The sequence below is a fragment of the Mastomys coucha genome, unplaced genomic scaffold (genome assembly GCF_008632895.1).
Source record: "Mastomys coucha isolate ucsf_1 unplaced genomic scaffold, UCSF_Mcou_1 pScaffold14, whole genome shotgun sequence".
Taxonomy (NCBI): Eukaryota; Metazoa; Chordata; class Mammalia; order Rodentia; family Muridae; genus Mastomys; species Mastomys coucha.
This window is the reverse complement of record NW_022196896.1, coordinates 33307326-33323865: the sequence shown is the minus strand read 5'-3', so window position 1 is coordinate 33323865 and position 16540 is coordinate 33307326. Positions and strand designations below refer to the sequence as shown.

At 39.1% G+C, this 16540-nt stretch overlaps 1 protein-coding gene and 1 long non-coding RNA gene across 2 annotated transcripts in view; one reads left to right on the top strand and one right to left on the bottom strand.

Annotated features, from left to right (window-relative positions):
• The window catches only part of Xkr4 (XK related 4), a 410235-nt gene that overhangs the window by 32981 nt on the left and 360714 nt on the right, over positions 1 to 16540 (top strand). The gene's annotated exons all lie outside the window — the stretch shown is intronic.
• The window catches only part of LOC116088126, a 28229-nt gene continuing 18609 nt past the window's right edge, over positions 6921 to 16540 (bottom strand). The window contains exon 3 of the long non-coding RNA XR_004117783.1: positions 6921 to 6998. This is a non-coding gene — a long non-coding RNA (uncharacterized LOC116088126). The remainder of the gene's footprint in view (positions 6999 to 16540) is intronic.

Genomic DNA, 16540 nt, shown 5'->3' with positions numbered 1-16540 from the left:
ACCCTAACTCCCATCTCTCTATATCCTGTGTGCACATTTGTGGCTGGATTGTTTGCTACTTTGTGGGTTCTTTCCTTCTTCCATCCAACTCTAACCCTCCTTTTTCCTTTAAACCTTTTAACCCTAAGTAGGAGAGAAACAAGGATGGGGGAAGGGGCAACAATATTGTTAGACTACGTTCTGCTGATTAGGGGCATTGAGTTCCTTGGGGCAAGTTTAATCTTCACCTTTAAGATACCTAAGTGCACTAGCTACTTCACAAACTGCAACAAACCTCCACCAACAACAACCAACAGCATCCAACCTCCAATTAGCCAATCAGACTCTTGTATTGGAACTCTAGCATTTTTATACCCTCTGAAGAGTTCCTAAAATTTCAAACAACACACTAGTAGAAACTCTCTGTAGCTGTCAAATCATAGCTGCTATGGATAATCTGAGGCAGTCACATATCCCACACCTGGGATTAAAACAAACAAACAAACAAACAAACATATCCTTATAATACTTCTATGTTTTCAAAGAAACCAAAATTCTTACTGCTCATGTTCTTCATCATTGTTCTGTCCTCCTCTCCACTAGCTGTGTTGTGTTTTTTCTCTAGATGTGCCTGCCACACTAACAATACCCATTTTCTCTTCTGCATGCTGCTGTTCCTTGTTCTTAACATCCATTGGAAGTTCAAATTACCTTGACTTTAAAGGCTATTGGGTCACACAAGTCAGAAATCTACAGAAACCTCAAAATCAATATGATCAAAGGAGGAGCGCATGGAGCACTTAGGGAACCCCACTATGGGGACTGAGCAGAACTATCACACATTGAACCTGCTTGGCCTATCTCCTTTCTATTATAGTGTTTCTCCCCCCTTCACCCTCTCTTCCATTATCTACCCCAATCTCACCAAATCTCTTTCTACTCTCCTTCTCCTAATCTATAAGCAGTGGTTCTAAGTACAGCTTATAAGACTTTCAAATCTCAAAATGAAGAAAGTAGATTGAACCGAATTTGACATTGGGTCTATGAACTCTACTAGACAGAGGTGTAGAGGTCTGCAAACTATACTCACAGGAGCTGGCTTTCCCACTGGTGACTTCCTCTTTGGAGCAGCCCTTCCATCCAGCGAGGAGACAGACACTGGGTTGCCCTGAGTGGCTGAGGGCTTGACTCATTTGTCCCTCTTGGTTCTTTGTCCTCAAAGCCTTACAGGACTTTCCCAGCTGCTGGAGAAGTAACGTTTCCCTCCCCCAACCTCAGGAGCCTTCAGACAATGACCCCAGAATTCTCAGCACACTGCCTTTTAGGCTGTTCATCTGTGGGGCACTGGGGTTTTAGTCTCTCTTTACTTTCCTGATTTTCTCACAGGTACAGAAAATCTCCATTCTTCGGCAGAGTGCAGAAGGAGGGGCAGAATGCTCGCCAGCATTTGATTAACCATCTTCCTTCCTCCCACCTTACCCTTGCTAATGGCCATCCCCTGTCCATCAACCCATTCATGGATCCCATGTGGCATCCCAGAGGGTTGTAGTGTGTGAATTTTCCCTTCTGGGCTCTCCCTAAGGGTAAGTCTGAGGTACAATGTAAAACTCAAAGGCCAAAAATTGCCTCAAAGTGTCTTCACTTGCTCTTTATTTCTTTATTTGGAAATTTAGATTTATCTATTTATCTATCTATTAACTTATTTATATTGAATATTTTCTTAATTCATATTTCAAATGTTATCTCCTTTTCCCAGTTTTCTCCCCCTCCCAGAAAACTCCTCCTCTGCTTCAGTGAGGGGTTCCTCTACCCACCTACCCACTTCTATCTCCCCACCCTCGATTCCCCTACACTGGAGCATCTATCAAGCCTTCATAGGATTAAGGACCTCTCTTCCTATTGATGTCTGACAAGGCCATCCTCTGCTACATATGCAGCTGGAGCCATGTGAACTTCTTGGTTGATGGCTTAGTCCCTCGGAGCTCTGGGGAGTCTGGTTGGTAGATATTGTTGTTTTACCAATGGGGTTGCAAACCCCTTCAACTCCTTCAGTCCTTTCTCTAACTCCTCTATTGGTGACCCCACACTCAGTTTAATGCACTTCTTGGCATCCACAATACTGTCTGGGTTTGATAAGTCTATATGGGATGAATCCTCAGGTGGGACAGAGGAACACTCCTCCATTGCTGGTGGGATTGCAAGCTGGTACAACCACTCTGGAAATCAATTTGGTAGTTCCTCAGAAAATTGGACATAGTACTACCTGAGGACCCAGCTATACCACTCTTGGGCATATAGCCAGAAGATGCTCCAACATGTAATAAGGACATATGCTCTACTATGTTCATAGTAGCTTTATTTATAATAGCCAGAAACTGGAAAGAACCCAGATGTCCTTCAACAGAGAAATGGATACAGAAAATGTGGTACATTTACATAATAAAGTACTACTCAGCTATTGAAAACAGTGAATTCATGAAATTTGTAGGCAAATGGATGGAACTAGATTTATTTTTTAAATGCTCATCTCTAGTGCATATCCTTCTAGCTCCAGGACTGAATTATTGCAGTAACCTGATGGTGTTTTCCTCCTGAATCTTCTGTCATCACTGAGGTATCTCAGCAGGTTATTATGTATTTTGTATCTCTTTTACTCAACATTCTTCAATAGTGGTTATACACTAAATACCTAGGGGGCAGGTAATAAAAACAAAAATGGCTTTTACATGTTCTGCATTTATCAAAATTCATTAAGTGATTCATTTTCTTTTTCAGATTGTATAGAGTTCATAAGAAGCATTCACTTTTCCTTTAACATTGCCAACACTGAGAACACCAACCATACCCTGTTCCCTTAGAGATAACAGAAACCAAGGAGACCACAATGAAAGAGAACTGACTGCAGCTCTTAAGTCACCTTCCCTGGCAAGGTCTTCTCCTGTTCTCGCAATCCATGTTTCATTTAGGACACTTCCCTCTCTCCTGCATCCTTCACAGAAAAAAGTCCTCTCATAACCTTGCTCATCTTAGAACACAACTCCTTAACAGTTTCCTGCTACCATTTATCTTTCTCCTTTCTATCCTCCATGTTAAGCCAACAATTCATTTTATCCATGAAGCCAGGCATATTGTTGAAGGATGAGCCTAAACACTCATTCTCTTAAGAGACCATATAGGACACTTAATATCACTGATAAATACAGCTAGCAGTCGAATTAGCAGTGAAGGGGTTTAGTTACCCAAATCAAAAGCAGAGTGTTTTGATTTCATGTTTTAGGCCATTTAATGTCACTCTCCCTCCCAAAAACATTTGTTGCCATTAGGGACATGGCAGAGAGGGTTTGTTTGCGTATATGTGTTCAGCAAAACAGAAGATAGCATCTACGGTACATCAAAAGAATCAAAACATTTTGGCAAATATTTGGTTACTTGTGGTACATACATAATTTAACTTAGAATGAATTGTTTGCCATTTAAAACCCTTGAAGAGATTTAAGTAGTATGGATTTTAAAAAATTAACTTCCTTAATTATATGTATGGTCATAAAAGTACCTTTTCCTTATAAACAGTAACTTACCATCTCTCTTTCTGTGGCATGATTTTTTTGTGCATGAACTATACGTTGCTAGCCAGTTTACTCCAGAGGCTCATAAATAAATTTGTGGAGCCATAACATTAACATCCATTCAGATTTGGAAAAAATTGCTTTCGACTCATGTAAACATTATTTTCGGTGATTTCATCAATTCCTTGAAATGCAAGGCAAAGCTGCTGCTTTAGAAATGTGAGCCATGAAATGACGCTAACCTGAGCTACCAGTGTTTGTGAATGTGGCGTCAGACCATAGTGCTTCTGTGAAGTTTGTACATTTGTAAAGTGACTTTACTAGGGGTATTCAAAGAGGTTCTGGTACATAATTTTTTACCCAAGACTTTCCAAGACCCCTGCTAACCAGCAGCTTTAGTATAAGCAGAGAGCACATGAAGGGGCAGATTTAAATGAGAGACAGTCTGCATTGATGGATTTGTGCTAGCCAACCTTCTTAACTGCAGTGCTGATATATGGCAAATGCAGCAGCTATGGAGAACTTGAAAAAAAATTTTTTAATGTGAACAGTCACATGCTAGTGGAAACTGTATTGGAGAACACAGTGCTGGAAAGTAGATATTTTCTGTCTTTGGAGGGAACTCAGGATGCTTTTAACTCTTCTATTCGAGTTAAAGATCAAAAGTTTTCAGTGAATCTACTTCTGAGTTTCAAGGTGAAGAGTCCCTAGGAAACAGGACATCAGATCTCTAAATGTGAGGGAGGGCTGCCATGAAGCAAGATCTCCATGCTCTCTGTCCACTGCCATACTGCCCACTGCTGGCCTCTGATTCTGTCAGAGCTGGTATTTGGGGCAGGGGCACAGAACAACACACGTGATTTAGAGAGAATGCATGGAGTATCTAACTCAAGAAAATGCTGAGCGTTTTGAAAATAACTTGGGCATTTTATTAAAGTCACTACAGCACATCTCATAGGTCACAACATTAAGCATAATCATAGTTATCTTTGCAGAGACTCTTGGTCTCTAAAGCCAAGCATTTACTTTTCAGTATATGCATTTCACTAGTGGTAAGATCCAAGAATACAAGAAAATCAAGTTTCATTAAGCCCTGCTCTGATCTAAACAAAACAGTTTGAAGGGTCATTTGGAAAAAAATTGCTAATTATAAAATAATAGAATAATGTAAACAGCCAAATAATATAACAAATAACCTTTAAAAAAGTTTGGAGAAAGATCTGGAGTCAGTGATTGGTCACTTCATGTCAAGAATGAGTAGAGAATGCAGGAATCACACTGAAGAGAGGGTGGTTTCTCCTATGCTAATGACCCGTAGCTAATGACCTTTTTCAATAATCATGTATTCTAATGAGGAGCATCCTATACTGTGCTGAACACCATGATTCACATTTAATTTACATGACCTTCAGATTCCCCAAACTCTTTAACAAACAAAGTGACTCCCATGAGCTGGGGAGAAGCTGTGGCACACTTGGCTCTCTTTGCTGTGCTTCAGACGGAGAGAGAGACCCTGCCTTGTGTTCCTCAGTGACATCCCAGTTTCCACCGGTTGAACCGTGGGTCCTAGTAGGATACTGACATGAGGTCTAGACTGGGGAGTATACTTGTGAACGGAAGCAGGAGATGGCACGTGGACAAGTTACCAATAAAAGCAAATTACTGAGTCATTGAAGCTCGACAGTATGGCCCTATTTTACATATGTTTTATCACAAACATGAGAATTAAACTGGGTCCAGAGAAAAAAGTACCCCCCAAAAGTGACATAAACCAATACAACCATGGCTAATACAAATGTGAGACAAGATTGTTATATGGTGAGAAGTTTTAGGTGTCCCAATTCAGGAGGACAGAACTCAGGATTTGAATAAGGAAGGACAAGAGCTGGGCCTTCCCGCCCTCATTTCTCTTTTCCCTACCTGTCACAGAGGGCTGAGATTGATTGGCAGCTCATGGCCCTATGCTAAATATATGATAACAGATGCTCTGGTAGCACCATAAACCCTAAATCTCTCATACTTACTTAACTTTATTTATTCACTCATTCATTCAGTTTTGAATCAGGATCTCACTTTATAGTACAGAATGGATCGAACATCCTGATGTACACAGACAGTTTGACTGTGAACTTTCTGTCTTATGGGCACTAGGACTACACACATGTGCCATCATACCCAGTTTTGGTATGTAGATTTTCAGGAAAAACTATGATGCACAGACAGATATGTCTATTCTTAGTACTGAACTCAAGTAAGGTTGGCTAAAGCTGATGAGCCCCTATCATCTATGGGGGAGGTACCATGTCTACAAGTGTGCCTGTCCTTTCCAAATCATTGCCAAATCATTATAATTTATCATTTATCACTGAAGCAAAGTTCATTTTACTTCAAAGTTAATGACAGCAACCACCTCATGAAGTGCGCAGAGAGCTTTCTACCCTCATTCTTTTTTTTTTATTTTCCTTTCTTTTTTTTTTATTTATATGCGAATTTCTCCATTCCCAGTTTCCCCTCCAAAAAACAAAAAAAACAAACAAAATCAAACCCCTGTTGCCTCCCCCCTCCCCATGCCTGCCACCCCGCCCTCTCCCACTTTCTGGCCCTGGCATTCCCCTACACTGGGGCACAGAACCTTCACAGGGCCGAGGTCCTCTCCTCCTATTGATGATTGATTTTGCAATCCTCTACCATACACATGCTGCTTGAACAATCAGACCCCTCTATGTGCAGTCCTTGGTTTCTACCCTCATTCTTAAGGGCATATAGATTAAAATTTAAAAGGCAAAATGCTAATAGGCAACCCACTCCAGGTTCGATCCTTTTTATGGGTAATCTCCAAGGAAGTGGACAATCAGGTTCTGGGAAATAAAACTGACATGAACATTGAATGTGGGCACACAGCTTTAGCTCCCACCTAAGACTCACCTCGTGAGTCTGAGAATGTACATTATTTGTAAAGAGAAATAAGAGAAAATAAACCTTATTTCAGAAATAAACAAGACATTATAGTCTTACAGATATTTTAACTGAATCTAATTTAATGCATTTTGTTAGGGAATATACAAAAGTTCAGAACTTAAAAGTGTAAAGTTTTTTAAAATAGTATGAGGACAAATTAGCCAAATCTGCATGGTTTAATTAGGGAACACTCAAGCATTGATCTTTCAAAACACACTACCTTTTTTTGTTTTCATCCTTTTTTTAATTAACATTTAAAGTACAATATTATTTAAGTTTTTCTGAGAAACAAGTCACAGTGATTTTATTTGGGTAATACACAATAAAGCTTTGGAGCATAGTCTATACAAATTAAATGTCTGTGATGTATTCATACTATGCTTGCCTTGCCTATGCATCCTAATTGCCCACTGCGTCTCCTTCTCCTTATGACTTCTGCCATTGCCCTCTGCCAGTTGGTCCTCTTATGCCCATTGACTCCCTTATTTTCATCTGCTAGTGGAAAAAAATGATATTTTCAGGAAGAGCTTCTTTGGGCAAAGCAAAAAAAAAAAGAATTCTGAAAGTCAAAGGTTTGTGCAGGAGCAGAGAGGTAGTCTATAGGCTTTGCACAGGAGTGAGAGAGAAAAGAAATGGAGGAAAGCAATGGGCTACTTGGGGAGTGGTGGAGAGCCTTTGGACTTGAGAAGAAGTTTAAATTTAGACATTACATAATGCTCATCAGTGTTTCACAGCAATGCCAGTCTCGTTTTTGATAACTAATAGACTGACGGTTCCCAAAATGGTCTTCAACTTGGAAGAGCATTTCAGAAAATGTTACAAGCTCTGCTCTTTGGAGTATTTATAGTTTGGCTGGATGCACAGACAGCAGGAAGGAGTTATGGCCCCAGCTTCTACATTAGAGCCAGGATGTTTTGCTGCCTACCACAGAAGCAAATGCCCCTGAAGGTCTAACTCTTGAACACACATTTTTGGAGGGTTCGTTTTTGTTTGTTAATTTGCAATAAAATTTATTAAGAATAAGCTATATATAAATGTGAAGTTTACTGATAAGTGGATCAATTTCGTAACTCCACTTCACTCTCCTTCACCTGATAATCACCTATCTATTCCTATTCATTACCATTTGTCTATTCAAGAACTGAATGGAAACAGCACCATTTGGCATATATTATTTGGTTGATTTTGTTTTATCCAAATGTGGTACTGGCAAGTGAACATAGGGCCTCATCTATGCTTGACAAGATATCTTCAACTGGAGTAGTCACACCCCACCCTGACATGTATGGAAAGTGTTAGACTTCTTTGACTCACATTGTTTTTATTTATTTATTTATTTATTTATATTTTTATTAGATGTTTCCTTTATTTAAAATATCTCCTTTCCCAGGTTCCCCTCCAAAAAAATAAAAAATAAAAATAAAGTAAAATAAAAAACTAAAATAAACTCCTGTTCCCTCCCCTGTCCTCCTGCTCGCCACCCCACCTCTCCCACTTACTGGCCCTGGCGTTCCCCTACACTGGGGCATAGAACCTTCACAGGGCCAAGGACCTCTCCTCCCATTGATGACTGACTTGGTCATTCTCTGCTATACATATGCTGCAGAAGCCATGAGTCCCACCATGTGTACTCTTTGATTGGTGTTTTAGTCCCTGGGAGCTCTGAGGGTACTAGTTAGTTCATATAGTTGCTCATCCTAAGGGGCTGCAAACCCTTCAGCTCCTTGGGTCCTTTCTCTAGCTCCTTCATTGGGGACCCTGTATTCAGTCCAATGGATGGCTGTGAGCCTCTACTTCTGTATTAGTCAGGTATTGTCAGAGCTTCTCAGGAGACAGCTGTATCATGCTCCTGTCATCCAGCACTTGCTGGCATCCACAATAGTGGACTCACATTGTTAAGATTTCTGCTTGTTGTAATCTGCAGCAGTTGTTGCCTTACTTTTTGTCACTCAACCAGTTCTTTTGGGGTAATTTTACTATTTGTTCTGTTTCCGTTTTTATAACTTTGACACAGCTTGAGATATAGAGGATCTTCAATTGAGAAAATGCTTCTATCAAATTCCCATTGAGCAAGTCTGTAGGGACATTTTCTTGATTGATGATTGATGTGATTGGGCCAGATCCACTGTGGGTGGAACAATCCCTAGTTAGGAGGTCCTGAATTATATGTGAAAGCAGGATGGACAAGCTAAAAACCAGTAAGCCAGTAAGCAGAGGTCACGGAGGATCTGCCTCTCAGTTTTGGCCTTGAGTTCCTGTCCTGAATTCCCCTCAGTGATGGACCATGATCTGAAAGGGATAAGAATAAATAAACCATTTCCTCCCAAAGTTGATTTTTGTCATGGTCCTCCATAACAGAAATAAAACCCAAATTATTTGATGCTTACATTTTATATAAATGCTATAATGAGATGCTTTTACAAGTTTTTGTAAAAAAATCTTCTTAATTTTAATTACTATCTCTAATACTACATTTTGCGATGTACCAGATTTTTTAAATAACATGTAACTTAGTTTTGTAATTGTTCCTTATTTAAATAGCTCTATAATAGTAATCTTTTGGCATCTGAGTTACGCTAGTGTCCATGTTCTGGAATGTGTGTGTCTTGTCCTATCCAGTGCTGTGATTAGATTTCTTCATGGCCAGAACTGATTGAGAAGCCTGTGGAGCTCGTCCTCACTAGTGCATGGAGCTCGTCCTCACTAGTGCATGGAGCTCGTCCTCACTAGTGCATGGAGCTCGTCCTCACTCGTGCATGGAGCTCGTCCTCACTAGTGCATGGAGCTCGTCCTCACTCGTGCATGGAGCTCGTCCTCACTAGTGCATGCTGCTCCCAGGCTTTCAACTTTATACGTTTCTTCCAGCTGTGATATAGTCTCTTGTTATTCAGTTTTGTTTTGGTATTTCCTTTTACATATTCACAGACTTTTAGATTTCACTTTTAGTTAACTGACTACCTATTTCTTTTGGCCACCTTTTCATAGAATCATATGTCTTTTACTGATTTGCAGAGTCTTTGTATATTTTAAATATCAATTCCTTCCTTGCTACTTTTTTCATTAGTAGAGGAACATGGAGATACATCTGTGTCTGTCTGATTCAAGCAGTTTCCATCACCTTGGACAAACTTGATTCAGTTGAAATAATTCCTTACTGGTTATATTTCTAGTTAGAAACTTCTATTACTAATGATCTCTTTTTTATGTAATAATTATTTTTTTCCAGTCATAGTTATTCACTTATGCAATTGTAGTAGCTGGGAGGCTGTGACAAGAGAATTTATAAGTTTATGTCCAGCCTAGGTTACAGCATGAGGCTCTATATGCATAAGTCAAACCAAACCAAGCAACCAAACAAAACCAATAAATCAATAAACATACAAAGAAAAGTTATAATGTGACAACATTTAAGAAGTTTCCCCCATTTTATCTAAATGAGCAAATTTCTTAGCATTCTTGGTGCCGGATCTAGGGAAACTGACTCATCTAAATTCACAATAACTCCACTAGGATTAGTTTAAGAAATTCACACAAAACAAAGCCATTCAGACTTACTGTTTTAATTTGGAAATGCTACCCCAAAAGGTGCACTCTGTGGTATTAAAAAGGTCAGATTCATCTACTATATGCCTTTAAAGGGTGAGAAACATAACAAAAGGTAGATAAATTCCTAATTTAAGTCATGAAAGAAGGTAAAATGTTGGCAAACACATAAAAAGAATGCAACTTGTACACTACTCAGATACTTTAAAATATTGTATGATTAAACTTTTAATATTTTTATATGAGAAGAAATGTTTCTCTCAGTATGGTGGTATACCGATGAACCATATAGGTATGAGAGTTGTTATTTCTTTTTTTAATTTATTTTTAATAGATATTTTCTTTATTTACATTTCAAATGATGTCCCTTTTCTCGGTTTCCCCTCTGAGGAAAAAAAAAAAAAAACCTATTCCTTCCTCCTGCTCACCAACCCACCCCTCTCCCACTTCCTGGCCCTGATATTTCCCTACACTGGGGCATAGAACTTTCACAGGACCAAGGGCCTCTCCTCTCATTGATGACCAACTAGGCCATCCTCTGCTACATATCCAGCTGGGGCCATGATCCCACCATGTGTACTCCTTGTTTGGTGGTTTAGTCCCTGAGAGGTCTGAGGATACTAGTTAGTGTCTCCTAAGAGGCTGCAAGCCCTTCAGCTCCTTGGGTCCTTTCTCTAGCTCCTTCATTGGAGACCCTGTGCTCAGTCCAATGGATGGCTGTGAGCCTCTACTTCTGTATTAGTCGGGCACTGTCAGAGCCTCTCAAGAGATAGCTATATCAGGTTCCTGTCAGCCAGCACTTGCTGGCATCCACAATAGTGTCTGGGTTTGGTGATTGAATATGTGAAGGATTCCCAAGTGGAACAGTCTCTGAATTGTCCTTCCTTCAGTCTCTGCTCCATACTTTGTCTCTGCAATTTCTTCCATGGATATTTTGTTCCCCCTTCTAAGAAGGATCAAAGTATCCACACTTTGGTCTTCTTGTGTTACTTGTGGTTTGTGGATTGTATCTTGGGTATTCCGAGCTTCTGGGCTAATATCCACTTATCAGTGACTGCATACCATGTGTGCTCTTTTGTGATTGGGTTACCTCACTCAGAATGATATTCTCCAGATCCATCCATTTCCCTAACAATCTCATAAATTCATTGATTTTAATAGGTGAGTAGTACTCCATTGTGTAAATGTACCACATTTTTCTGTATTCATTCCTCTGTTGAGGGACATCTGGGTTGTTTCCAGCTTCTGGCTATTATAAATAAGGCTGCCATGAACATAGTGGAGCATGTGTCCGTATTACATTAGTGGTATAGCTGGGTCCTCAGGTAGTACTATGTCCAATTTCCAGAGGAGCTGCCAAACTGTTTTCCAGAGTGGTTGTACCAGCTTGCAATTCCACCAGCAATGAAGGAGTGCTCCTCTTTCTCCACAACCTCTCCAGCATGTGCTGTCACCTGAGTTTTTGATCTTAGCCATTCTGACTGGTGTGAGGTGGAATCTCAAGGCATACAGTATATGATTCTAAACTGTTGATTCAATTATAGAGATTTAATCGCAGTGTTGTGAATTTTAGTTGTAGCTTAAATAGTATTTTCTTTCATCTGTCTGTCACTGACTTACTAAGCAAAGCATCATTTTCCTTGTTTGGGTCTTGGAGGTGATTTTGCCTTGCTGAGAAGCACCCAGGGTGGTAGTATGTACTCCAGTTATGTTTCCTTAGGAATCCAGCCCAATATTACTTGGTACACATTAGCAAGTGTACTTGGTGATGTCCCTCTCCTGGTGATGGCCCTCTCTTGGAAGCCCAGACTGGGACTTCTCTAATACAATGAAATGATGACCAATGTAGAAGTATGATCATGAAGAGGCCGGCATAGAGACAAAGGTAAACTGACAAAGGAAAATTTTGCATGATAGTGCAGTTACATTCCATCAACAACTATTTTATCTTTGTTCTTTAACAATGTTCCCCAGGGAATAAAATGCCTATGGATGAGAATGAGTGGGAAAAGGTGTAGAACAGCCAAATACATCATGCCATGAAAATATCAACAAGACATGGAATTCCACAGAAAGTCATGCTTTTAAATGAAATTATGACTTCAGATTAATTTAAGTAGATAACTAAATGATTTTACTTATATAGGTGAATTTATAATGGTGATATTTCTTTTTATGTCCCAGAATGGTAGAAAATAAAAGTGTTGAAATACAGACCTCCAACACATACTTCCCTCTGTAATCCAAAAAAGCCCTATTATTAGTAGTATTACTATCTAAGCTAATGTATGTATAATGTATAATATATATTTACATTATATATGTCTGCTCTTGTATTTCTTGATATCATTTTTTGAATAAATAAAACATTCTCCTGAAACTGGCCCAAATAAAACATGCAGCTGCAACATCAATATAAAATGTTAATTTACAAATTTTTTAATCTGTGGATTTACATTTTAAAATAAAATTATACCTCATGTAATGAAAAAAAGATCAGATTATTAGACTGAAAAATACAGACACAAGCACTGTCCTCAGTACTGTACAACACAAAGGAAATACTTAGTCTTTCATTGTAAATTGTGGACCAATATCAACTTCTTATGTTTGCATGAGGTTCTGCGTGAGTTACTTACTACAGTTCTCATTGGTCTTCATTACTGAGGTTTGAAACTAAGGCAAGAGCTAGTTTAAGCATCCAAGTGGTTGAGTAACTATTACTGTGTCTCATTGCTCTCCTGTTGGGATTTAGTTTATTTTCAAATCTGTGGCTTATGAGTAAACAATACACTTCGTGAAGACTGATACTAGTGTGTCTTCATAGACTTTTGGAGCTACTGAAGAAGGAAGTAGTAAGAAGAAAGTTATTAACTGATGGTTAGATTTAGCTATTCTAAACAATGTAGATAAATATAATTTGAGCATCCAGTGTTGGTGGAAAGATTTTGGTGAAGCTAAACTTAGCAAGCAACTCATGGTCCTTCATAATTATTTCATTTTTCTTTTTTCCCATTAATTAATTTATTTATATCCCCATATATTCCCCTCTCCTCCTAGTCCCTCTTCACAGCCGCTCACTTATCCATCTCCCCTTCATTCTGGGAAGGGCAATGTACCAACCCACCCTGGCTTTTCAAGCCAGTACAGTACTAGATACATCCTCTCCCACTGAGGCCAGCAAGGCCTCAACACAGGCAGGTGCCAGAGTCAGGGATGGCCTTCTCCTGCCCTCCAACCCCACCCTGCTCCCACCATCCATTGGCAGACCCACATGAAGACCAATCTTCTACATATGTGTGATAGTGCATAGGTCTAGCTCGTGTGTGCTTTCTGGCTGGTAGGTCCCTCTCTCTCAGGTTTCATCCCAGCTCACCTGGCCTTATCAGCATCACTTTATTTCTGACCATGTCACTGCTGTTTCCAGTCCACCAGTGTCTTAGTGTCTTAAAGCCTCTGAGATCCATACTTAACATACTCTCTGTCTACAATATTTTACGTCTCCTATTTCCTTCTTATGTTCAAAATGTTCTTATGTTCTTATGTTCCTTATTCTAGGGAATTCCAGATTTCACCAAACAATTATTTATTTTTCTTCTGCAAGAGCTGAACATTCTTTTGTAGATTTTATACATAACAGAATCACATATATAACACAAACTCAAAAGCAGTGTTTATAAATAGTGTCTTAAATTTTCATAAATTTAAAAATATTACAGGAAATATTTTTATACTTGCAAAACAGTATTCAATGTTCTTCTTATACCCTAAATTATCATGGTCTTATTGTTTATATTCCTTTCCTCCTCATTCCACCTTAGATCTCTCAGGAACAGATATTCTAGTTAAGGAGTGATTGGTTGGAAATAAATCTCACTATAGAAATTATTAAACTTGTATTCAATAAATAAAGGAAGCTAAAGAATAATCATCCATTACAACTGTTTCTCAGTGTAAGGATTGTCTCTCAAAGCACAAGTTATAGGTAACACTACCTTCGACATATGGACAAAGTAATGTATTTACTTAGAGACTAAGACAATCTTACTGTCTTACATAGAGAATCCAAGCCATCGTTTCTGGCCTCCTGGGTAAACTTCACAAAGCAATCTCTGGCTTACTAGTCATATAAACACCAGATTGGCAAAAGACAGAGGCAAGAGAAGCTGTGGCTGCAGAAAGCGAACTGGGAATATGAGGTGGATTTCTACCACCAGCTCCATCTGGGGCATGACGTCAGTCACACTGCAAACTCTGTCTCTTCATTGCCTGAGACATGACTAGACTATATGGTGATCAGGGAACAGCCACATATGACAATGCAGGAACCATGCTGTGTGTGCTTCCAGCACAGGTATGGAATAACATGATGAAAATAAGACTACAGTAATTTGGAATGTACTTTTTAATATATTTAAATATTGTTTTTTCATAATGATAAAACATATTTCATATAAAAATTAAGAAGTTTAGGAAAATTTAAACCACTTGGCTCATTATCACTATTTTTCTACTTTTTAAAGATAGAAATATAAAAACAGAGACTTAGACTAAATGAAAGAATTAGAATCAAGCTCTAAGTGGTCCTGAGCCCCACTATTCCCACCTAAATGTTCATTGTGAGCTTTAGGTCATATCATCAACAAGTTCTCCGGAACATGACTTAATTCCATTTTATCCTTCAGTGAGCAGATTTGCCATGATTTATTAACCATTTACCAAATGCCTCTGCTATTTTTACCGTCAAAACACAATGAAACATTCTGTGAATAATTCTTTCTAGATATCTTCATGTGTTAAAACTAAATTCCCAGAAGTATAATTGCTGGGTCAGAACATGAAGATTGTTGAGTCCTTATGAGAGAGGGAGGCAAGTCGCCTGTCTTATCTCACATGTCTTCTAATAGCAGGAATGTCTACTTAAACAAAAATAATTTCTGCTCTGATGACAAAAAGGGAGGTTTTACCCTTGGCTGGGTAGCTTAGCATTCCCTGTGAATACAGGGAATGCTAAGACAATAGAGTGCTTTTGCAAGAACTGTTGAGCTGCCACTGTAGATCATAGCTCACCAGAGGTGAATGGGGTTGGAACTTTCTGGTAGTTTTTATTTTTGTATATTCATTCCTTTATTTTTAAAATAAGTATTATTCAGTTATAATGATATCCTCAAATGAATATTCATACATTCCCCTAAAATATTGATTGCTGTAAAATATTTTTTAGTGTTTATACCAATTTTCTATGGCAGTAGGCAGAAATATTATAAATCTTAATCATCAGTGATTCACTTCCCATGAAAAAATGTTTGGTGGCACTTCTAGAAGTTCCCTTATATTTTAGGGTTATTTTAGCTATCTTTTTTTTTTTTCATATATAGTTGAGTATTGTCCTTTTTTTTTTAGTGTATGTCTTTTTTTATAAATTAATTTATTTTTACATTCCATATTCCATTGCCCACCCCCATCCACCTTCTGACTGCTTCAATTCCCACACCTCCTCCCCGCCTACCCTGTCTCTACCTAGATGCCCCCCCCCACCCCACCTGACCTCTAAACTCCCTGGGGCCTCCAGTCTCTTGAGGGTTAGGTACATCATCTCTGAATGAACACAGACCCAGAAGTCCTCTACTGTTATGTGTGCTGGGGGCCTCATATCAGCTGGTATATGCTATCCGTTTGGTGATCCAGTGTTTGAGAGATTTCGGGGGTCCAGATTAATTGAGACTGCTGGTCCTCCTACAGGATCACCCTTCTCCTCAGCTTCTTTCAGCCTTCCTTAATTCAATCACAAGGGTCAGCTGCTTCTCATTGGTTGGGTGCAAATATCTGCATCTGACTCTTTCAACCTCTTGTTGGGTCTTTAGGAGGGCTGTCGTCATAGATCTCTTTTTCTGAGTGCTCCATAGCTTCACTAATAATGTCAGATCTTGGGACCTCCCATTGAGCTGGATCCAACTTTGGGTCTGTCACTGGACCGTCTTTTCCTCCTCTCCATTTCCATCCCTGAAATTCTTTCAGAAAGGAACAATTATGGGTCAGTGTTTTAACTGTGGGATGGCAACCCTATCCCTCACCTGATGCCCTATCTTCCTGTGGGATGTGGGCTCTGTAAGTTCCCTCTCCCTACTGTCGGGTATTTCATCTAAGGTCCCTCCCTTTGATTCCTGAGAGTCTCATACCTCCCAGGTGTCTGGTACATTCTGGAGGGTCCCCCAAGCTCCTATCACCTGAGGTTGCCTGTTTCCATTCTTTCTACAGGCCCTAGTTTATTATCTCTCCAGAGAGTTTTAAGAACTGAAATATGGTGAGATGTTTACCCAATACTATTCCTCTTCCCTTTGAAGCAACAAATGGTAGATTTTAAACTAAACATTTTAGTGAGGTAAAAACTAAGAAAATAATACACTGGCTGTGAAAGTTCTGTATCGTTTTTAAGGAATGATAATGCAACAATTATCATTTAGACTCCAGAATTCTTTTTTTTTTTTAGTTTT